The 23,305-nt window shown below is 44.1% G+C and overlaps 1 protein-coding gene across 6 annotated transcripts in view; it reads right to left on the bottom strand.

The window, feature by feature from the left end:
- Positions 1 to 2,533, bottom strand: part of NGF (nerve growth factor) — a 46,798-nt gene extending 44,265 nt beyond the window's left edge. For all 6 annotated transcript variants that reach the window (XR_006175046.2, XM_065591374.1, XM_005294937.4 and 3 more), the window contains exon 1: positions 2,358 to 2,533. The gene's annotated coding sequence lies outside the window, so the exon portion shown is untranslated. The remainder of the gene's footprint in view (positions 1 to 2,357) is intronic.
- Positions 2,534 to 23,305: the final 20,772 nt, after the last annotated feature.

Genomic DNA, 23,305 nt, shown 5'->3' with positions numbered 1-23,305 from the left:
AGCAATTTCTACATTTTATCAAATAAACCCATTACGCTCATGGTGATGAGATGGCAATTGCCAGCAGAGGTCACCATTGCTTTAGATGGTTTGAAAGATCCTGTCTTCATTTGCTTTTGTAGGGCAGAGATTTTAATGACACTCAAATCTCTAATTCTACCAATATTGGACTGATTTTATTGGTGGTGAGATTTAATTTCAATCTTCTACTACAGATTTTATTTCAAGTATAAGTAATGTAGGCAGAGTTGGTCCTAAAATAACTACAAAACTGTATTACTGCCTTAAAACTACAAGTATATAATTCCCCAGTACATGTAAGAATAGCCGTTATAATTTAAACTAGAAGAGGTGGTCAGAATGCAAGAAATGTTCATTAAAATGTATTAGGATTTTCAAATGGTTTTTTAAATTTTTATTTCTTTAAATTCAAATTAAGAGTAAAAGGGAGCATCATATACATGACCAAAGCAAGTGGAGTCATATATGAGCTTTTGCGATCTAATCTACCCATTAATACGCTGCAGCAGCCTTCACTTTGCACAGCTTCAGTCCCTACATGTGCCCCAGCGATATCTCTTCTATTTGCTCCTTAAAGGAAGGGCAGTTAGCGTAACACTGACCTCCAAAAACATGTTCAGTTTTTCTAAACACAAATTTTTGATGCACATTTTAAAGCAAGTGGGTAACGACTGTAATGAATTAGGGTCGCAACTGTTTTTATTTAATACATGTGATGGAATAAGCCATTGTGCTTTGTGTAACTCTTAACTGAAAGCCCAAGAACACAGCTGAGAAGCGGAATTCTTAAATTTTGAGTGAAGAAATTAACATTGCGTAGCAACACTCAGAGAAAGTAATGAGCAATATAGTCATCACTACTTCCTCTGCTATTACATTGTGAAATAGATAGATCCCTTTAGGGTGAGTTGTCTGCATTTCTCAGGTTGTTGAATAACTCCTACTACTTTGCATATACTCAACAGAAAAGTTACTGTCTTGCTGTAAGATCTCTCCAGATCCTGCTGAGATTTATTATAGAATGACTCATGCATTTGAGGGCCAAATCCTGCTTCTCTTACTCATTTGGACAATCCATTTAATTTGGCCATTGATCCCATTCTTGCAGTCCTCTTGAGAAAGTACTGACACCACAGCAAGCTTGCGAGTTTGACGCACATGACATAGCAGTTGACAGAGTTGTTGTTTTAAAGGAACTTCTTTCTGTAATGTATGCAGCAACTCAGAACTGTAACCAATGTGCGCGTAGGCAGGACCCTCAGATGACTGTCTTGGGGTGCAGAGGAGAACTCATGCATTTTGTTTTAGCTTATATCAAAAAATACCCAAGAGGCTTTACTGTGCTACGCTTCAAGGCATGAAAACACCCATGAATTATTTTCCTAACAGTTACAGAGCAACTTCCAAGTTGTGGCAATTTGGAAAAACCAGCCTGACAAGCAAGCTTACTATTTTTTTCCCTAAAAGTTCTGGAGCATATAATAAGAATTTAAAGTGAAGGAAGAAACCCCCAAAGTGCGCACAAACTTTATCAAGTTACATTTTGTTCTGAGCTCCCCAATTCTTTCCCTTTTCTTGACGGGTCCCCATCTCTGTCTCCCTGATTAGTGTCTCTTCTATATAAAACAGCTTTATCACCAAATACAAATAAATAAACAGTTTCATCCTATCACAGCAGGCAGACAACAAGGAGTTTGTAAGCTTTTCCATGTGAACCTAGAGAATTTGTATCTCTGGTGAACTGCTGCTTCTGCCAATGTCTGATAGCCTTGAATCAATTCTGCTCAGCCTTGCACCACAGTTCAGTTCTGATAATGAACATTTTCTGAACTAAGGTAGGATTGTTTTAGGGAAAATGTGGCTAATGTTAAATGAGCCTAATTCCCTGAAACGAGCAGGGTAATGGTGATTTCTTAGAGGTACCTGTGAACATTAAATTAGTCTGATTTAAAAGGGTGGAAACAGATGAGAGAGAATCCTTGTATTTGTTTAAGACTGGGCTGCTCTGTAAGGATGTCACAGGTTTTTAACTTAGCCACAAATGCTTATTGAAGCCTTCCAGATAAGCCTGACGTCCAACCCATATTAGGTCCATTTTAAGTCTCAATACACCAACCAAAATATGGGAAAAAATATTAGGCTTTTTGCATAAATGTTACTTTCTAGTCACAGCCAGTATAATCCATCTTTCAAACACATCTGGACTGCCCCCATCCAGGAGGATAAGGATCAGAGTACACCAAAACCATGTTTGCTAAATATAAAAATCCCAAACTTCTACAACAACCATTGTGATTGCTTTGTGAAAACCCTTTGATCAGAGTGTTGTCACTCACCTCCGAGCTGTACCCTGAACACCACTGGGAGATGGAATCCTAAGGGGTGCCCAAGCTGTTCCGTAGACTGTAGTATCCTAGTTTGTGGACACTTTCCCAAATCAGATGAGCCATTCACACACACTCTGCTTCTCCAGCCTTATTCACTGCTCTGAGGGGTGAGAGCAGCACTGACTCATATGAGATTCAAGCTCCCCCTGGGTCCTAGTGCCTGAAAATCAGAGAGCTGCATTGATTCAGGAAACCAGTCTTTGGCTCAGAGCCTAAATCCATGCAGAGATGCACAGATGTGCAGTGGAAGTTTCAAAGTGTGTGCACGGGCTCTGTAGGAATATACACAATACATATTAAGTGAGGCCAGGGACTCCCCACTGCATAAATCTAACACTTTAGTCTCGGCCTCCAGTCAGTGACTTTAAAATGTATGTTCGTTTCTGGTCTGCATCTTAGTTCCTGCCTGCTGCACTATATACTGATCTTGGTCTTAGAGGAGCTGCATGTATGTAGAGGGACCATCCCAGCTCCCTGTGGGAAGGGTCCTTATAGCAGTGGCTCATAGTGTCCCTCCTCACGGGATATCATAGTGTCCCTCCTCACGGGATATTTCTGGACAAAAGGCAAGATTACATTGCACAATAAAAGGAGATACAGGGAGGCTTCTCTTAATTCTTAGTGCCACAAGTACTCCTGTTCTTCTTTTTTCTTAATTCTTTGTGTGCAGAAGGATTAAATGCATTGAGAAATTAATGGTGTTTTGGGCACTGAGTATTCTGTTACCAGTGTTTTGGGAGGGATACTGAGACCTACAGAGAAGAAAGCAAGAGAAACTCTGGAAAATCTTGTAGAAGAGTTATAGACAGACCCCAGAAAAAATCAACCCACTCCAAGAATATTTTAACAAATCCCTGGTTTGGCCACTTAGGACTGCATTTGCCATTCTGCTGCATGGAATGGCCCTTGGCGCTTCCCAGAGACAGGAGGGATAGAACTTGGATGTTCTTCAAGTGCTTGTTCATGTCAATTCCAATCAGGTGTGTGCACGTGCATGATGGCCAGAAGACTTTCCCCTTAGCAGTACCCATCAGGTTGGCCTGGGCGCCCCCTGGAGTTACGTCCTCATGGCGCCTAATATATAGCCCTGCTGACCCACCCACCCCTTCAGTTCCTTCTAGGGTGACCAGACAGCAAGTGTGAAAAATCGGGACAGAGGGTGGGGGGTAATAGGCACCCATGTAAGAAAAAGCCCCAAATATCGGGACCGTCCCTATAAAATCGGGACATCTGGTCACCCTAGTTCCTTCTTACCACCAGTGACGGTGGCTGGAATGTCCCTTAGCTCTTGCTCAGCAAGTTTCTTCGTTATTTTGTGTATATAGTTAGTTGTTGGTAGTACTCCAGTTAAAGTTTAGTATAGTAGTGTGTGGGGGGGTGTCCCCTCCAATCCAGCCCCGGCGCCATGGCATGCCGCAGTCCCCGGGATTTAAGAACTGCGTGGCTTGCGCCAAGCGCATGCCTAAGAGTGATTTGCACTCATTGTGTCTTAGGTACCTGGGGGTGACCCATCAAAAAGATCGTTGCAAGATCTGCTGTGAGTTCTGCCCGAGAATGCTTAAAGAATGGGAACAGCAGCTGAAGGTGATTCTCACGGAGGCAGCCCTGCACCCCCATTCCAACCCGGGCTTGAGAGACCTGACCCCTACAGCAGCGTCCTCGACGCGGAGCGCCCCGGCAACTTCAGCGCCGAGGAAGGACTCCTCCATGGACGCTCGGCACCAACACGGCTCCTCACGGGGCCCATCCGATAGTAGTCACCGCTCCCACTCGCCAGTGACTCAAAAGAAGAAAAAGCCAGACGACCGTTCTCCTCCGGCTAAGCCTTGAGAAGTGCGACCCCTCGGCGTCTCCTTCCGGGGCCGTGTCGACTCCTGTCTAGGTGAGGCAGTCGAGTCCAGCCCCGCCTCTATCTCCGGTGCCTATGCAGCAGTTTCAGCTCCCGTCTACGCCAGAAGCATACCAGGTTGCCAGAGATCTCCTCCACCTGACGGCACCTTTTTCGCCTGTCAGGGAGGAACCCTCAGTGCCGACTGAGCCCCGTCCTCCAGTGCATTCCAAAGGAAAGCTGCTATGATGTCGAGGCGTTCCCCTTCGCCTTGTCCATCGGCACCTGCACGCTCCAACAGAAAGCCTTCCTGCTCCCTGAGCTCTCGACGTTTGAGGCACCAAGGATCGGCTCCTCCGTGGTCTTCAGTGTCTGAGACCTTGGAGTCGAAGCCTGACTCCTATCGCTCAAGTAGGAGCAGAAACCGTAAAGCGAGGTTGGGCAGAGACAGAAGGGAGCATCAGGCGTGGCCTCCGCAGTGGCAGAACCCTCCTCAGTGGCCCTTCTGGACTCCCTGGGCTTATCACCAGGGCCAGAGAGGAACCCAGGGCCCATGCTCAGCAACTGCTGGACGAAGCGTTGGCAGGGACGTCCATAGCTCCTGTGTTAGAGGACAACAGAGTTCTACAGCAGTTGCTTCGCAGGGCTGCCCAAGGTTTGGGCATCAAGGCCGAGGAGGTGGTTGAGGACAAGGATCCCATGGTGGACATTCTAGCACCCTTGGGACCTTCACGGGTAGCATTACCCCTCATAAAGATGGTGGTGGACACCACCAAGACTCTATGGCAGATGCCAGCATCCCTGCCACCCACTGCCAAACGCAATGAGCGCCGGTATTTTGTCCCTTCCAGAGGCTTTGAGCATCTCTACTCCCATCCGCCTCTGGACTCGCTGGTCGTCGATGCAGCTAACCAGCGGGAGAGACAAGGTTTCCAAGGTCTTTCCCCAAAGAATAGGGACGCTAAACGCCTGGACCTCATGGGTAGAAAAATCTACTCCGCTAGTGGTTTACAACACTCTGTTGTGAACTAGCAGGCCATTGTGAGGAGGTACTTTTATAATACCTGTGCTTCCATGGCTAAGTTCACGGAGCTTGTCCCTTCGGACTCTCAGTCAGAGTTCACCGCCTTGGTGGAAGAAGGGAAATTCAGTCTCCCGTGCTTCACTGCAGGCAGCCTTAGACGCTGCCGATGCTGCCACAAGAGTCATGGCAACAGGGGTGGCTATGTGGCGGGGGGCCTGGTTGCAAGTCTCAGGGTTACCCTACAAAGTCCAACAAACAATTCAGGACCTCCCGTTTGAGGGTGAGGCTCCATTTTCAGGGAAGACGGACAAACGGCTCCACAGCCTAAAAGATTCCCAAGCCACCCTCAGATCCTTGGGCTTGCATACCCCCGCCACACAGCAGAGACACTTCCACCCACAACCTCCTCAAATGTTCCAGCAGCAGAACCGCAGGACAATTCTAGTTGGAGGAATGGGAGCGGTAGGAGAAGGCAACATCCCTCTGCTAATCAAGGCAAGCCCAAAATGCCCTCTGGCCCTAAACCGGCCTTTTGAAGGTGTGGTTGAGGACGGCGCACCAGACCAGAGACTGGATTCATCCCGCCTTACCTTTTTCCTCCCGACTATCCCCTTTCTACCATTCATGGTCCCGTATAACTTCGGACTGCTAGGTGCTTCGCAAGGTAGAGAGGGAATACTCCATCCAATTCTGTGCCCTCCCGCCCTTCCACCCCCCTTCCCTGTTCCTCTTCAGGGACCCTTCTCACAAGCAACTTCTCATTCAGGAGGTGCAGTCGCTCCTAGCACTGGGGCGGTGGAGGAGGTTCCACTGGAACACAGGGGCGAGGGTTTCTATTCCTGCTATTTCCTAATACCGAAGGCCAAAGGCAGCCTCAGGCCTATCCTGGACCTGCGCGACCTCAACAAGTTTGAGGAAACTCAGGAGTTCCGCATGGTCTCCCTGACCTCCATTATTCCTTCACTGGATCCAGTGGACTGGTATGCCGCCCTTGACTTGAAGGACGCGTATTTTCACATAGTGATTGCGCACAATCACAGAAAGTTCCTCAGGTAAATGGTTCCCATTACCAACTTACTATCCGCCCTTTCGGCCTGTCAGCGGCACCTCGAGTCTTCACCAAGTGCATGGCAGTCGTCGCCGCCTTTCTGCAGAAACATCAGATACAGGTGTTCCCATACCTCGACGACTGGCTGATCAAAGGCCAATCCAGGTCTCAGGTGGAAGCTCAGGTGGCATTCATCAGAGCCACCTTCAAGAATCTGGGCCTTCTACTGAATGAAACGAAATTGACTCTGTCCCCGGTCCAGAGGATAGAGTTCATAGGGGAAGTTCTGGACTCAACCCAAGCCAGAGCATTCCCACCGCAGGCGAGATTCCAGGCCCTCGACACCATGATCCAGAGACTCAGGCAGTTCCCCACCACCACCGTGAGAAATTGTCTCAAACTTCTCGGCCACATGGCAGCCTGTACGTATGTGGTTTGGCATGCCAGACTCAGGCCTCGGCCGCTTCAGTCGTGGCTTACGTCAGTGTACGGTTCAGCTCAGGCCCCATCCGGCTTTTCTCCCAAATGTGCCAGGGACAGCTTGGACAGGACTGTGACCCTGCCTTGCCCTATCCTCGACTTGCTCCTGTGGTGGATGGACGCTCAGCACGTGTGCTCAGGAGTCCCCTTCGTTGCCCCACAACCATCCCTGACATTAGTGACGCATGCGTCAGACTTGGGGTGGGGAGCTCATCTGGGGGACCACGGGACACAGGGCCTCTGGTCACAGACAGATCTCAGGCTTCATATCAATGTCAGGGAGTTCAGGGTGGTACGCCTAGCGTGTCAGTCATTCCACCCGTCTCTAGCAGGCCAATGTGTATCGGTCATGACAGACAATACGACCACGATGTTCTATATCAACCAACGGGGGTGCATGCTACTCTCCCCTGTGCCAGGAAGCCCTCAAGTTATGTATAGAGCACTCAGTCGATCTAAAGGTGTCATACCTTCCAGGGGTCTAGAACAAGCTGGTGGACCACCTCAGCAGATCTTTTCACAGCCACGAGTGGTCCCTTCGCCTGGATGTTGCATCTTCGCTCTTCCTGATCAACCTCTTCACCACGTGACGCAACAGGAAGTGTCAGCAGTTCTGCTCCTTCCAGAATCACAGTCCGGGCTCCACAGCGGACATGTTCCTCCTCCATTGGGGACTGCTTCTGTACGCCTTCCCACCCATACCGCTCGTCCACAAGGTCCTGCTCAAGATCCGCAGAGACCGGGCTCGGGTCATTCTAATAGCACCAGCCTGGCCCCACCAGCATTGGTACACGTCTCTCCTAGACATGTCAGTCGGAGCCCTGCCGTTCTTCCCAGATGTTCTCACACAGGATCACGGGCAGCTCCAGCACCCGAACCTACAGTCACTGCATCTCACAGCCTGGAGGCTCCATGGCTGAATACATTCACGCTCTTTTGTTCAGAACAGGTCAGACAGGTTCTCTTGGGTAGTAGGAAACCCTCCACTAGGGCCACATACCTGGCGAAGTGGAAGAGATTTTCAATCTGGTCAGCTCAGCGTGACTTTTTTTCCCAGACCTCAGTGCCCCAGATTTTGGATTACCTTTTCCACCTAAAGCAAGAAGGTCTCTCCTTGTCTTCCATAAGAGTACATCTAGCTGCCATCTTGGCTTTCCACCCGGGGGTACAGGGCCGCTCAGTTTTCGCTAACCCCCTGGTCAGTCGCTTCCTGAAGGGCCTCGACAGGTGTACCCGCACGTCTGCCAACCGGTTCCTGCTTGGGACCTTAACTTGGTCCTCTCTAGGCTCATGAGGCATCCCTTCGAGCCTCTAGCAACATGCTCCCTGCTCTACCTCTCCTACAGATCACGTTCCTGGTGGCAGTAACTTCAGCCCGGAGGGTGTCTGAGCGCAGGGCTCTAACATCCGAGCCTCCCTACACAGTGTTTTTTAAGGACAAGGTTCAGCTCAGGCCCCATCCGGCTTTCCTCCCGAATGTGGTGTCCTGGTTGATGTGGAACTGTGATATTTCCTCCTGGTTTTCTACCCTAAGCCTCATGCGACTAGCAGGGAGCAGAGGCTCCACACTCTCGACATCCACAGAGCGCTGGTCTTTTACATCGAAAGGCCGAAACAGTTCAGGAAGTCAGTACAGCTCTTTGTCGCAGTAGCGGACAGGATGAAGGGCCAGCCTGTTTCGACACAGCGCATTTCATCATGGATTGTGGCCTGCATTATCGAGTGCTACAATCTAGCAGGGATCCCAGCGCCCCCGATAATGGCGCACTCTACAAGGGCACAAGGTTCATCAACAGCTTTCCTGCCTCAAGTCCCCACCCAGGAAATTTGCAGAGCAGCGACGTGGTCATCGATACACACTTTCGCCCCACACTATGCAATTACTAGGCAGGCCGGAGATGATGCGGCCTTTGGTAGAGCAGTTCTCCAGTTACTGGACAGCTCCGACCCCATCTCCTAAATTTGCTTGAGAGTCACCTGATTAGAATCAACATGAACAAGCACTCGAAGAAGAAAAAACAGTTACTCACCTTCTCGTAACTGTTGTTCTTCGAGATGTGGTGGTGGTGTCCATTCCAATACCCACCCTTCTACCCCTCTGTTGGAGTAGCCAGCAAGAAGGAACTGAAGGGGTGGCGGGTCGGCAGGGCTATATATTAGGCGCCACGAGGGCACAACTCCAGGGGGTGCCCAGGCTGACCTGACGGATGCTGCTAAGGGAAAAATTTTCCAGCCCTCGTGCGCGCGCACACACCTGATTGGAATGGACATGAACAACACATTTCAAAGAACAACAGTTATGAGAAGGTAAGTAACCATTTTTTCCTCCTCCAACATATTGTCCCCTGCCATTTGGCTGCTACACCTTTTAGTAGTATAGGAATTATCACACATTTTAGCACTTCTAATTCCATTCAGCAGATGGCAGTGGTGTGAGGAGAGGCATGTTGTTTCTTTAAATCCATCTCAGGAAACTGTATAGGCAAGAGGGAGATAGGGAAGATTCCAGATAGAAGCTGTACAGTGAAACAGAGGGTATGTCTATACTATGGAGATTATAATGGCATAACTATGCAACATAACTTTGTAGTGAAGATGCAGCCTACACTGCAAAAAAGTATTTATTTTTTCTGAACACCACCTCTCCAAACAAAGTTAGTTATCTTGACGGAAGCCCTCTTCTGTCAACATAGTTGTATCTACACTGGGGGGTTTGTTGGCATAACTACGTCAGCCAGTGATTTCATACCCTTGGCCATGCTGATATTCTATTTCAGTGTAGGCCAGGCTAGATTTAGGGATACTATTTTCTTCTAATAAAGTTCCTTGTTCAGCATCAGAAGAAATTAATTGATTCTCTTTAAATGGTGTACACAAGCACTTGCCAGCCTATTACAAAAAACATCTTGGTGTATCAATGAGATTAGTAGACAAATTTACTGTTCCTTTCATAGGGTGGCAGGCACACTGAAAACTCCAGTTGTGGAGCCCCCACATAGTTGGTGTCAATGTAAAAGTGCTGTAAAATCCTTAAGGGAATTGTAATACAAAGTGCTTAGTAAAAGATACAAGAACTGCTGTCCCCAGAGCCAGATTCAGTTTGGTTTTTTTTTTTTTTTCCAAAAGAAAAGTGATTTCCCACACAAGGTACTCACCACAGGTGAAATGCTGAAGTCATCCTTGAGTCTGCAGTCAGGTGGACTGCCATCTGATTCAGTGGGAGTTTTGCCTGGATATGGGTGGCCGGATTTGGCCTCCAGTTCATATTTCACTGTAGAAGTGTGAGGCTATATTTGTGGTGAACATTTTTATTGCTCAGCTAGAAACTGCTCATATTAAATCTTTATACTGGAAAATCTGAAAAACCATTATGAGCAGCCTTGAAACAGATACAAAAAGACGTTTCTTTCTGTATAAAAGTCAGTGAACCTTTAATCTAAATCCTAGTGCTCAGAATTCCTGCAATGGATTTCATGACAGGAGCGACCAGTTTTCCTGCAAAATCAGTATGGACTCAGAACATACTTTGTACACAGATAACCTTCTTCCCAGGTTGATCTTGTATTTACATCTATTTCATTATCACTGATGTCCGATGAGGTACAAAGCCTTTTTTTTTACCTTGCCATCCTCAAGTTCACAACATAAGCTGGTGGACCTGAACAAAAAAGATCATTGAAATCTCCCTTGACAAAGGCCAATCCATTGTTCGTCAAATTCCCATCATCCCAAATAAATTTAATTTCTGGGCTTCTGAAGTAGGTGAACCCTCAGGGCACAGCTGCAATAATTACTAATTAGAATCCCAAGTGGACTGCTGTCTCTGAGCTGAACTGCAGTTGTTGGCCAGAAGTCATGCATCTCTTCTTTCAGCATTGGCTCAAACCACTACTTAGGGGGAAAATTCTTGTTTCATGAATGGACAGTTAGCCTTACTTCTCTCATTAGTTGGGGATTTGTTTGTCTTAAATCTGGATATGAATTCACTGTTCATGAAAGTGTGGTGCTGATAGCTTTAATCTGAACTAGAGCAGAGTGGTGTTCTTGAATCAGCTGAACCACTGGATAAAGTCAAAAATAGGAACACGCCCATTGTAACAGGATTTAAAAGGGCAAAGCTGCACTTGCCAATTTGATTTGTTACCCAAATATTCCCTTGATTTTTGGAATATCAAAATTGTTAAATCCAAAAAAGAAAAGCAGTGTTGCCCAGCATCCATGAATACAGCCAAAATACTTTGTGTGTTACTGAGACGAACTCTTTAACTATATGCAGGGCTGATGAACAGAACTAGATGAAGAAGTAAGAAAAAGACTTGCTTGTTAGCCAGTGTTCTTGAAAGCAGCGCCAAAGTGAAGTGACCTAGAACACCGGTTCCCTTAGTGCATCCCTTTCTGCTTCAGAGCTTGACAGGTTCCTTCACTCAGACTAATGTTATGCTTCTTTCACTGGTGTTTTATTTTATTTTTGATGTTTAAATGGTCTGAGACCCTGATTTAAAAAACAAGAAAAAACTAGCGGCTTATCCCTTCTCTAGCTAGCTTGAGAAATATTCCCAATCTATCCCGAGTCCTTTTCATTTCATATAGTTCACATTAGTGGGGTGTTCTGGTCAGGCTGTAATGCACTCGAGCAAAATAAGTTTTTCTCAGAAAAAAGTACCCCAAAACCTGACCTCATGTATTGGTTTTAGAGATTTGAATACAAGCCACATTCTGGTAAAACCATATAGCCAAATTTCCAATTATGCCTCAACCCAGCCTCTAAATTTATTCTTCAGTTTTGCACATAATTTTTTTTTGTCAAGCATACAGCTGTTGCATCTGCACCTAGAGTTTTATGCATGCAGAAATGTATTGGTGCTAATTCAGAGCTCACATTTGAAAATGTAATCCTTTTGATAAACTTTGTTTTCCCCTCAGGACTGTCAGATCATGAGATTTGAAAAATAAAGCATATTTTAATGAAGCTGGACACGTTGTCCTAACCAAGGGTCCTTGGTGACGTAGGAGGCAGTTATTATTATGCAGTATTTTGGCCCATCGCACCAGCCACAGCAAAAGACTCTCCTGCATTCTAAGGCCTTCTTTTTCCCTGAATGCGACTTTACATTTCTTGCTGTGAAATTCTCAATTACATATGGGAACAAAGACCATGAAATGAGGCCCCCAGAGAATCAGACACATTTGGAGTATCTCCTAAAACTCTCAGGGAGGGAATGAGAATAGCTCTTCTTTTTTGTTCCAAAAATATATATCTTTGTTAGTGTTCTGGGGGCAAGGGAGGGTCTCCTCCCTACAGTCAGTTACATGCATTGCTAGCCCCTTTTTTTTGTTACAGTTAGTATCTGTTTTTTGCACATGAAGCTTCTATACAAAAGAATTAGAAGGGTTGACTTAGATGTGAGTGCAGGAGATTTCTTTAAACACCATAAATGGTACTTTGAGTATGAGCTATAGTCTACATTAGCCACTAAAGATTTATCTTCTCCAAATAAGTAAAGGAATTTCTGGAAAATAATAATGTTGAGATGAATATATTCTGTTTTGTGCAAACTTGTCTGAAGGCCTCAGTCCTAAACCTGGATAATCTTGAATGAGATACCACACAACAAATTCTGTTTCTATTTCACATACAGTAAAGGAAGAGTTGGAGTCAGGAACTAGGTGTTTTGTTTTGACTGTTTTGTCTCAGAGTCAGAAAGTGTACTACGAGAGAGAAACTGTTTCCTATCAGTGAAATGTATTCTGTAGTATTACATTATAGTACCACGGTTAAGAGCAAAATTATTACAGAAAATCAAGAGCTCACTCATGAGTTATAGATAAATGGGTCATGTAAGCCAACTCATTACTGATTTGCTGTAGAGCTCAGTGTCCTGTAAATATTGTCTTAACTGTTTCTGCCATATGAGTTCTTGCTAAAATCAATAATGCACGGAATTCAGCTGGGGCACAATCAGAAAATTGATCCACCCTTGATTAATTTATATTATACTGCAGCTCAGACCAAGCAGTGCTAGAAATGTTGAGAGCTGGTGAATTATGCAAGTGATCTGTGCTAGGCTAATTCTTTTTTCTTGTTTGGAAGGGCACAGTAGGAATGCACTGTCTTGTTGTTGATAAGAAAAAAATTTCAAAGATCTGGGGAAAACGGCACTGAGTTTAGTAAGGGCAAAATGTGTGTTGACTGTGAAAGTGCAGTAACACCAATTGAAACCTACAACAATAGGGGGGAGGGATAGCTCAGTGGTTTGAGCATTGGCCTGTTAATCCCAGGGTTGTGAGTTCAACCCTTAAGGGGGCCATTTAGGGAACTGGGATAAAAATCTGTCTGGGGATTGGTCCTGCTTTGAGCAGGGGGTTGGACTAGATGACCTCCTAAGGTCCCTTCCAACCTTGATCTTCTATGAACAATCATGATTGTGTTATAGCGATGGAGCATCAAGTAGGGGTTGGGGGTGTCAACTTTAGAAAGTTATGGGGAGATAATAGGGAGACCATATTTCAAAGGTTAAAAATTGGGCTGCTGTAGCGTGGGGTGGCAGTGCAGGGGATTGTCAGAGGGAGGTGTGCCACAGGGGGAAGGACTCCAACGGAGTGGGGGGAAGCTCATTTGGAGGCCTCATGATCAGGAAGGTGACCATATAAGATTGGCTTTGTGGAGGTCATTGAAGTTCATGCATGCCACTGGTATTGGTTTCATTGGCTCAGCTGAGTGATAGCATTTTCAGGGGGGCAGTTTGTAGGGTGACCAGATGTCCTGATTTTATAAGGACAGTCCTGATATTTGGGGCTTTTTTTATATGGGCTCCTATTACCCTCCCACCCCGTCCCGATTTTTAACATTTTGCTATCTTGTCACCCTGCCAGTTTGAGAAGGAGAACCTGAGGCAAAACACTGTTGTTGTTTTTTTGTAAAATTGAACAGGCCAATGGGATAAGCCCTGAAAAGAAGGACAATCCTGGTTTCAGGGACACAAGGTCACTCTGAGAAAAGGATACAGTGAAGGAATTGTAGGGTATTGTCAGTGGATTTACAAACTCACTGAAAGTTTGAAGCCTCTGTATAAGGGAACAATACAAATCAATTGGCAGGTTAACTACATATAGCTTTAATAACCTTCCAAAAATGTTCTTTACATGCATAGGATGAATCCAAACCACTTTGGGTTAGAAGAAAGCAGGGTTTACTCCAGGACACGTCGTGCAGTATTTGCAGATCGTTGGACAGAGCAGCATAGTACAGATCATGCCTTTTTATGGGGACATTCCTGCTCCAAAGAAAGCAAATTCTCCTGAAACACATTGTCTTAGTTAAACTTTTAATGTGTTTTGAGATTTCTAGAAGCAGCTTTACATAATGCAGCCATGTAAGAGTTCCCCAACAGAAATGTATTCTATACACTGCTCAAGTGTGGGGGAGCCATTACAGATGTAGTTTGTATGTTATTACATATGTGATTTGCACAGTATATTACCCTTATCATTAAAGGGTTAATTATCTCATAGGGTGTGGACATGTACTAAGTAAGAGGACCTCCTGTATGTCTGCTGTATTAACTAAAATGCACTTAAGCAGAGCTATGCTGCGAAGTGTGCTGGTTTTCAAGTTCTCTGAAAGTTTGGATAAACTGATGGGTTACTCTCCAAGTTCCTTTAAAATCTATTTTAATAGATATTAAGTAAGTAAGGAAATATAAGTGTGTGTTTCATAATTTTTCAGTACATAGGTTCCTGCAAAGATTTGGGTCACTCTGAATATGGAAGTTTATATTTCTACCACTGGGCATTTGCCAGACTTTATTAAATTTGAATCTGTTTGAATATGACTTTCTAGGGTAAAACACAGGGAGTTTTGCAGGAAATTGCAGATTAATGCTGAATAGTTAGTCTCTGCTTGCCCTATACAAGATGCACTCTAGTTCAAACAGGAATTAAGTCCTATGGCCTGGATTATACAGGAGGTCAGAGTGGATGATCTTGATGGTCCCTTATGTCCTTATAATCTATGAATAACACAATGCATGCAAAAGATGATGTGATACAGCCTCAAAGACTAAATATTTTGATATCTTTACTCTGTATCAAAGAGTGCAGAGGGCTGTTCTCTAATCAGAAATGACCATTCCATGCTAGAAAGCTAATTGTTTATCAGTTTTCGTCATTATCCTGGCCCAGTGAAGGCAGGCTGAAGAATGCACTGCTCAACAAATGACAGAGAGGTGGTGGAACAGAAAACAAAGAGGAAAAGTCTGGCTTAAAAGACTCCTGCATTGGTATGTCATATTACAATATAGCACAAGACAGAAAACCAATTTAATCTCCTGTACTGCTCTAATTGCCAAGTTTCTCTGCACTTGAAATATTTTAAAATAGTTTCTCTTGGTTGCAGAGACAATTGCTGTGAAAGTTCTAGAGAATGTGTAAGTGAAGAGTCTGCTCTTAAATAAATAGAAAAAGTATCTTTGTCCCCTGTGATGGCTTGTATCCCCCACACAGGTGACAAAAGTGTTAACATAAGCCAAACAGGCCAGTTATGCTACCTGGCCGCACTGGAGGAGGGTGGACCAGACAATTAGTCCCAGCTGGGAAAGGAGTTGGATGAATAGTTTTAAACAGATGAAATTGAGCAAAGAAAGGGGCTGCAGGGAGAGAGAGTGAATAACTCTGTAGTCGCTCTCTAGGATTAGAGAGGCTGTGAGGAGAAAGCCAGGGAGAGAGTTGGCCTGGGATCCTCCCCTAGTTGGGAGATCCTGGCAGGAGACCAGGAGAGACTTGGAGCAAATAGCAGGGTAGAGCAGGCTCTGGTGGTGAGCTCTGATTAAAATGACAGGATCTGGACTTCTGGGAAGAGAAGTCTTGGGAGATTTTCAGTTGTGGAACAGAGCAAGGGAAACAGAGCAGCAGAGAGGAACGAAAGGTCAAGTCTGAGAAGGGCAGAAGTTGGTACTTTAGTTTGCGATTTTATTGGAGGTTTCCAGGGGAGAGCCCTGTGAGGCCAGGCCCTGAAAGAGGGTGAACTTGGAAAGAGTAATGTTGGAGAGGCCTGCTGACAGGCTATGGTAAGAAGATCTCCAGGGAGGCAGCAAGGAATCTGAAAGAATAGACCTTGGCTGCTAGTTAAATGGTCGCTGGACTGTAACCTGGTGTAGTGGGAGGGCCTAGGTTCCCCAGCAGGCATTGGTGAGGTGGCATGAGGCCAGAGAAAGGGATTGGTATTGTCCAGGAGAGATCTGGGAATGTAATTCCCAGAGCAGTTTTGGGAAGAGTCCTTGTTTATTTAGTTGTCAGCACAGCAGGGCTTACTTCCCAACCACTTGCCAGAGCTTGGGGAGCCCAGTCTATGCTGCAACAGGACTAGTGAAGTAGAATGTGTTTGTAGTAGCGTGGACGACAGTGAAGTGTTGTGCTAAAAGAAATCCGATTCTGTGTTTCCTGCTGACTGCCATTGTTTGAATCTTGGAGACTGAAACTTATGTAGGACCCTTTCTGCTTGACTGCATCCTTCTTCCTGCTTGGGTGGTCCAAGAACCCTGTAATCTATGAAGAAAAAACATTAATTGTTTATAAATTGCAACAACCCTATTGAAAAGAAGCCCATACAAGATAAAGTTTAGTCCCTTGCTGGTACCACTTGTCTTAGTAAATACACTGTTGCTCCTCCGATAGGACCATTTTGGGCCACAGGGGAGGGAAGGGAGGCAGCTATGTTGGCTGTTTCACTGGCCCCCTTGTCCAATGCAGCACCCTGACGCCCCTTCACAAAAAAAATTCATGCATCTGACAGGTTATGAAATAAGCGGCATGGCCTGAGAGGAGGGAGGAACCAGTCACCATCTCTATAAACAACAGATTTTATTGTGAACACTGCGTGTTATGTAGAAAAAGTTCAGAAACCTAATGCTGCTGAAGCATCTTTCCCCTCTTTTCTGTGTCCCAATGGGTCATGAAGCATGGCCAGTAATTTGCCAGGCAAATGCAACTGCCTTGTGGTGCAGCCGTGGCTGTGTTGGGAACGCTGAGGACCGAGGACCTTTGTATTCATGGCCAGGATGTGCAAGGTTGAGGGCTTGGCTTCCTGGCCCCCTGCTACTTCTCTTAGCACCATCCCCTGCCCACACTACAAGCCTGCTGACACGCTGCCTGCAGGGGGAACATGCACCTGACTCACATGTCTTATCATGCTGTACAGTATTATTTCACTCTTCTACATTATGCAGAAAGGGGACATGTATTTTTGTTTTTTCCCCTGCTAGCAGTAATACCTCCTTTTTTCAGCACATGCATATACAGTTTTTGAAGAGTTTTACACTGCATTTATTGTTCCATAATTTAGTCTGGTATCCAAATACAAGCTGTCAGATGGGCAAAGTCAGTCTGCCTGGAAGTTACTCTAAAAATTACAAGAGTTACTATATTAAGAGCAGAGCTCAGATTTTAAATTGCATGCTGTAAACAGACTTCAGTTTTCCCTATAAAGAGCAGACAGGACCTTTTGCTTCTGTTACAAATGTTATAGCAGTTGTCTTTTCTACAATAAAATCAAGTATAATTTGTTACTTTTCATAACGTTGAGCTAGTTCTTAGAGCCCAGCCAGCTAGTGCAGTGCAAGTGTTTTGGTTTTCTGAGAAATTTACCTATTGATTTTAATGGTAACATTAAAAGTTTTCCATAGAAAAGATTGAGCCTTCAAGGTAAATCAAGAATAAATGAAAAACCCAACTGTAAAAGGCACAGAAAGGCTTTTTGACCCTACACAACAGCCTTACTAAGTAAAATGTAATAATTATGCCACATTGAGCAATAGACAAAGTGAGAGCCACACACACGGCTATGTATACTTGCAGACATAAAAGATGGTAGTGCTTTGTGCAGCATTTGAAGATGCTGTCAGGCAAATTTTTATAGAGTGTGATAGTTCGACATCAAGGAGGAATTCTCCTATCTTCTCAGCTTTACTTCAGAATCCAGAGTTATTTTAAAAGATAACTGTTTACTCATTCATCTCTCCCCCACCTTGTACCAATTCACACATGCTCTGAGGATGCATGAGTTGACCATCAGCCATGATGTAACTTGATTCTGCCCACACTTGATTATGAAAAGTGTGAGTTTTTAGAACCTCTGGTCAGAAGCAGTCCATGGCCTTTGTGCAATAACTGAGAAGTTGGTCTAATTCCAACCTGAATGTTAACCTCTGTATTCACATTATCATCTCTTCTATAGGGTAGAAAAGGGGTTTGGTAGCCACAAATGACAATGAGTTTGGTTTTTCATGCTAGTCACCATTTCTGTCTGTTGCAGAACTGCCACACAGACTGGCACATTTCAGCATCACTGACAATCTTTACTCAGGAGTGGACTTTTAAGGAGTGCTGGAGGTCAGAAATGAGGTGCAGTGACAGTGTGGACAGCTTGCCTGCCTTATTCTTTGGCTCTTCTCCTGGTTCCACCATTTTCATGGGCCCTATATCCTCTCACTAACCTTTCACAATGAAGTGCCTGGTGTAGTGACCATAATGTGAAAAGTGACACATGCTTCTTTGGGGCTATAGTTTCTGTATAAGGTGATATTACTCGTAAGGAATGCATATCATAGAAATCTAGTGTATATACAGTACTGACATAACCCATCAGTGCTTGCCTGCAGCCAGCCCAGCCCTGAGAGAAGTTTTGATTGCCACCCATTTGAAGCTCAGTAAACAGACATAGTGCAGTTCACACACTGTTGTTTTGGAACAAAATCCTGCTTTTGAGAAGAGCTGCCTCAGAAGTGAAAAGGTCACACGCGGCTTGGGACACTGAAATAGAGGATGATGGGCGGGGCAGGGACACTGAAATAGAGGGTGATGGGCGGGGCAGTGGACAACAGAGTAGGGCAGGAGGACTCTGCCCAGTGCTGAGTGGAGGTGAATTGTTGAGCAGTAGATTTTAATGTCTCTGTTTCTCTTTGTCTAGACCTGGAACCATATTTAACTAGGTCATAAATGACTGGAATTTGTACAGTGTCAATTAGTCTGTGAATTCCAAAAAGTGAAGCATAGGAGCTCTCACTTTAGAGTATTAACTACAAGTTGGTTGACAGCAAACTGTCCCACTCTGGAAAGTTGCTTTTGTGACCCAGTCAAGTTTGAGCTCTCAAAATCCACAAACCTGTTTGAAGATTTTAACCTGCTGGCTGGGAACAAGGAGAACTCTCTTTCCCAGTATTTTCTTTTTCAGATTCCCTTTCCTATCAAGAGGACTTCAGTGAAAAGCAAATAACCTTTATTCCGGAGGCAAATTTGCAATGAGAGTCTTTGCGTCTATTTTCAGCCAGTACCAGCTGGACACACATCAAGAATTTGACCCCCCCCCCCACATACTACTTTAACTTTTTTTTCTTTAGCTGACTCTGAGAGCAGAGTCTGAACCACAAAATTCAATTAAAACATGAGGAATAAACAGAGAAAATTTCATTAGATTCCATGGATAGTCTTCATGGTGCACACTCCATCTTGTCAAACTCTTTTGGCAGTCAGGCAGCTGCTGAGGTGGAACAAGAATAATAACAGATTCCTTAATGATTGGGGCATTGATGCTTCCCAGCCAGTGGCAAAAAGCTGGTTCAGTAGTGCGGGACCATTCTCTCATATGCAGATGTTGTGGATGAGTTCAGTGATCTTAACGAGTTTGAGAATCCTCTACAATCTCACCTGGGTTTAAATAATGTCTGAAACCAGCACAGTGCAGTACAGACACCAGAGTCAGCAGGCTTTTGGTTTGCAAGCATTGCATGTGTCTAGTAAACAAGGCCAAGACACCTGCAACAGAATTCTAAACTATGTGGCTATCTAAAGAGAAATGTTTACTTCTACGGTCTGAATCAGCACCTTCTCTAAAGCCACTTATTAATACCTACCTGCACCCTCTGTATTCCATCAGTGCCTGTAACTTTTCCATGTAGCAGCATCTCTCAAAGTTCTACATCAAGGCTTCTAAAAATCGGTATCAGTGGCAGTCACTACAAAGAGCATTTTCAGAGATATTTGTGGCTGTTTGGGAATTGGCTACAGTAGCAGGACTTTGTGTTTTTTTAAATAGATTTAAAAAATCTGAAAGATTAAGATGTAAGAAGATTTTTTTGCATGAGGAAAGGTGTACTCAAACACTTCAGACAGACTATGATTAGCCTCGGTCTGTTTAGCAACTGAAAAGTCCTCCCAAGTGTTGCAAGCTTGGAAGAAGATTCCATCACCCTGGACTGAAGGCACCAAATCACAGAATGGCTAGATCACCAAAGCTGAAAGTCATTGTTACTGACTCAGTAACACATATCAAAAAGTCAGCATGATGGAGACATGGCTGTGGAGCACTATGTGACCCAATGGGTGGCTCACTGCTGCTTGGTCTTCAGTGGTTCAGAAGCTGAAGGCCTTTCTTCTTGGAATGTGTACATCTCAGTTGGTGGCCATTTGGGAAGGAGCATGACTTGGGGTAAACTTTTCCTTATGGTACATGTTTTCCATTAATACCCATACTGGTATTGAGCAACAGAGGGTCCTGTGGCACCTTTAAGACTAACAGAAGTACTGGGAGCATAAGCTTTCGTGGGTAAGAACCTCACTTCTTCAGATGCAAGTAATGGAAATCTCCAGAGGCAGGTATATATCCACACTGATATACCTGCCTCTGGAGATTTCCATTACTTGCATCTGAAGAAGTGAGGTTCTTACCCACGAAAGCTTATGCTCCCAGTACTTCTGTTAGTCTCAAAGGTGCCACAGGACCCTCTGTTGCTTTTTACAGATTCAGACTAACACGGCTACCCCTCTGATACCATACTGGTATTATTATTAGTATTATAATAATACCAGTATGGGTATTACAATAAGGGCTGATGATTAATCTCAGTTAACTCATGTGATTAACTCAAAAAATTAATCACAATTAAAAAAATGAATCATGATTAACCGCAGTTTTAATCGCACTGTTGAACAATAGAATACCAATTGAAATTTATTACATATTTTGGATGTTTTTCTACATTTTCAAATATATTTCGATTGCAACACACAATACAAAGAGTACAGTGCTCACTTTATATTTTTTATTACAAATATTTGCACTGTAAAAATGATAAAAGAAATAGCGTTTTTCAATTCACCTCATACAAGTACTGTACTGCAATCTCTTTATTGTGAAAGTGCAACTTACAAATGTAGATTTCTTTTGTTACATAACTGCACTCAAAAACAAAATAATATAAAACTTTAGAGCCTACAAGTCTACTCAATCCTACTTCTTGTTCAGCCAGTCGCTAAGACAAACAAGTTTGTTTACATTTACGGAAGATAATGCTGCCCCGCTTCTTATTTACAATGTCACCTGAAAGTGAGAACAGGCATTCACATGGCACTTTTGTAGCCAGTGTTACAAGGTATTTACATGCCAGATATGCTAAACATTCATATGCCCCTTCATGCTTCAGCCACCATTCCAGAGGACATGCTTCTATGCTGATGACGCTTGTTTAAAAAAAAATACATTAATTAAATTTGTGACTGAACTCCTTGGGTTTAAGAATCTGAAGTGCCTTCTAAAATCTGAGGGAGTGGAACGTGCTTTCAGAAGTCTTAAAAGAGCAACACTTCGATGCAGAAACTACAGAACCCGAACCACCAAAAAAGGAAAATCTAGCTTTTGCTGGTGGCAGCTGACTCAGATGATGAAAGTGAATGTGCATCAGTCTGCACTGCACTGGATCACTATCAAGCAGAACCTGTCAGCAGCATATCCTCTGGAATGGTGGTTAAAGCATGAAGGGACATATGAATCTTTAGCGCATCTTGTGATGCCAGCTACAACAGTGCCATGTGAAAACCTGTTCTCACTTTCAGATGACAAGAAGCAGGCAGCATTATCTCCTGTAAACATAAACAAACTTGTTCAGCCACTCTGAGCAATTAGCTGAACAAGAAGTAGGACTGAGTGGACTTGTAGGCTCTGAAGTTTTACTGTGTTTTATTTTTGGATGCAGTGTTTTTTATATACATAATTCTACTTTTGTAAGTTCAACTTTCATGATAAAGAGATTGCACTAAAGGACTTGTAATGGGAGAACTGAAAAATAATTTGTTTTTTACAATGAAATATTTGGAATCAAAAATAAATATAAAGTGAGCACTGTCACCTTGTATTCTGTGTTGTAATTGAAATAATATATTTGAAAATGTAGAAAACATCCAAAAATATGTAAATGATATTCTGTTATTAACAGTGTGAATAATTGCAATTTTTAAAATTGCTTGACAGCCCTAATTATTAGTATTGGAAATTGGTCCAATAAAAGATATTACCGCGCCCAACTTGTCCCTCTCATACTGGTTCTGTGCATTCAATATAAAACATATATTCTCTTTCAATGTGGGGTGGTTTCAGCTGGGCATATGTGGTTGAGTTTGTCTCTTGTTGCCATTGCCCTGACATTGAAGAGGGAGTTTTGAAGGAGGCGACTGTAAGAGTTTGGGGTGGGAGAAGGACCCTACAGAAGAGTGTCTACTGTTATGTATTTCTTTCGTGTATTTTCATGAATGCTCAAATTATGGTGAAGTGTCATGTGACTAAAGAAATGGATGTACAGCCATGATTAATGTTTCACACTCAAGGTAGCCTTATTGACTTCCTCGGCACCTAGAACAATACATTTTTCTCTCATTGGCCGCCATAGATACCCATAAACATGTCTTCCTTTCTTCACTTCTTAGGATATATTTATTTTTGTAGGGGAGAGGGAGAGACAGAAAATCCTGAGTTTTAGCCACAGGAGCTGATCCACCACTGAGCAGGCACTAGGCCAACAGAACACATGGCCATAAATGTACACAGTCAAGAGGACAGATGTATCAAGTCAGGTTTATGAGGGCAATTTTCCCAGCCAATAAAGTCCAGATTGCTGTCTGCACTGTCAAAACCTTCCCATGGTTAAATGGATGAGAAACAGATAATCCAGCCTTTAGCAAGAGCAGCACTGATAAAACCACAAAACATAACTGTTGTGGCCACATAAGATGACATTTCCAATTTAACAAGATGTTTTGGCTTGAGGATTGCTAGAGAGGTCACATTATTATGTACCGGTTGAATGTGAATAAAGAATCTCAGTCCTGGAGAAGGAATAGAGTACATATCTTTACTAGGCTACCGCAGGAAGGAAATTCACAGCTTGTCCTAAAACAGCCACTGAAGATACCTCCGGAGCAGATATAAGCAGTTTACTTCTAAATTGCAGAATGAGTTTCTGTTCATTACAGTTTCATACACTGAAAGAATTTGTCAAGTGCTGGACATATCCCATGCAGACAAAAGGCTAAATATTACACAATATGGTGCTGTACAGAGGAGTATACTCACGAGCCCGCCATTGTTCAGGCTGCTGCCAGGTGTTCAGGTAGAGCTAGTTTTGGACTTTCAGTCATGGGACACGTGTAGTAAGGGCGGAGTGCAAGGCCAGTGGACTTGCATGCACTCAGCT

This window comes from Chrysemys picta, chromosome 4, assembly GCF_011386835.1.
Source record: "Chrysemys picta bellii isolate R12L10 chromosome 4, ASM1138683v2, whole genome shotgun sequence".
Lineage (NCBI taxonomy): Eukaryota > Metazoa > Chordata > Testudines > Emydidae > Chrysemys > Chrysemys picta.
This window is presented reverse-complemented; position numbering and strand designations above follow the sequence as displayed.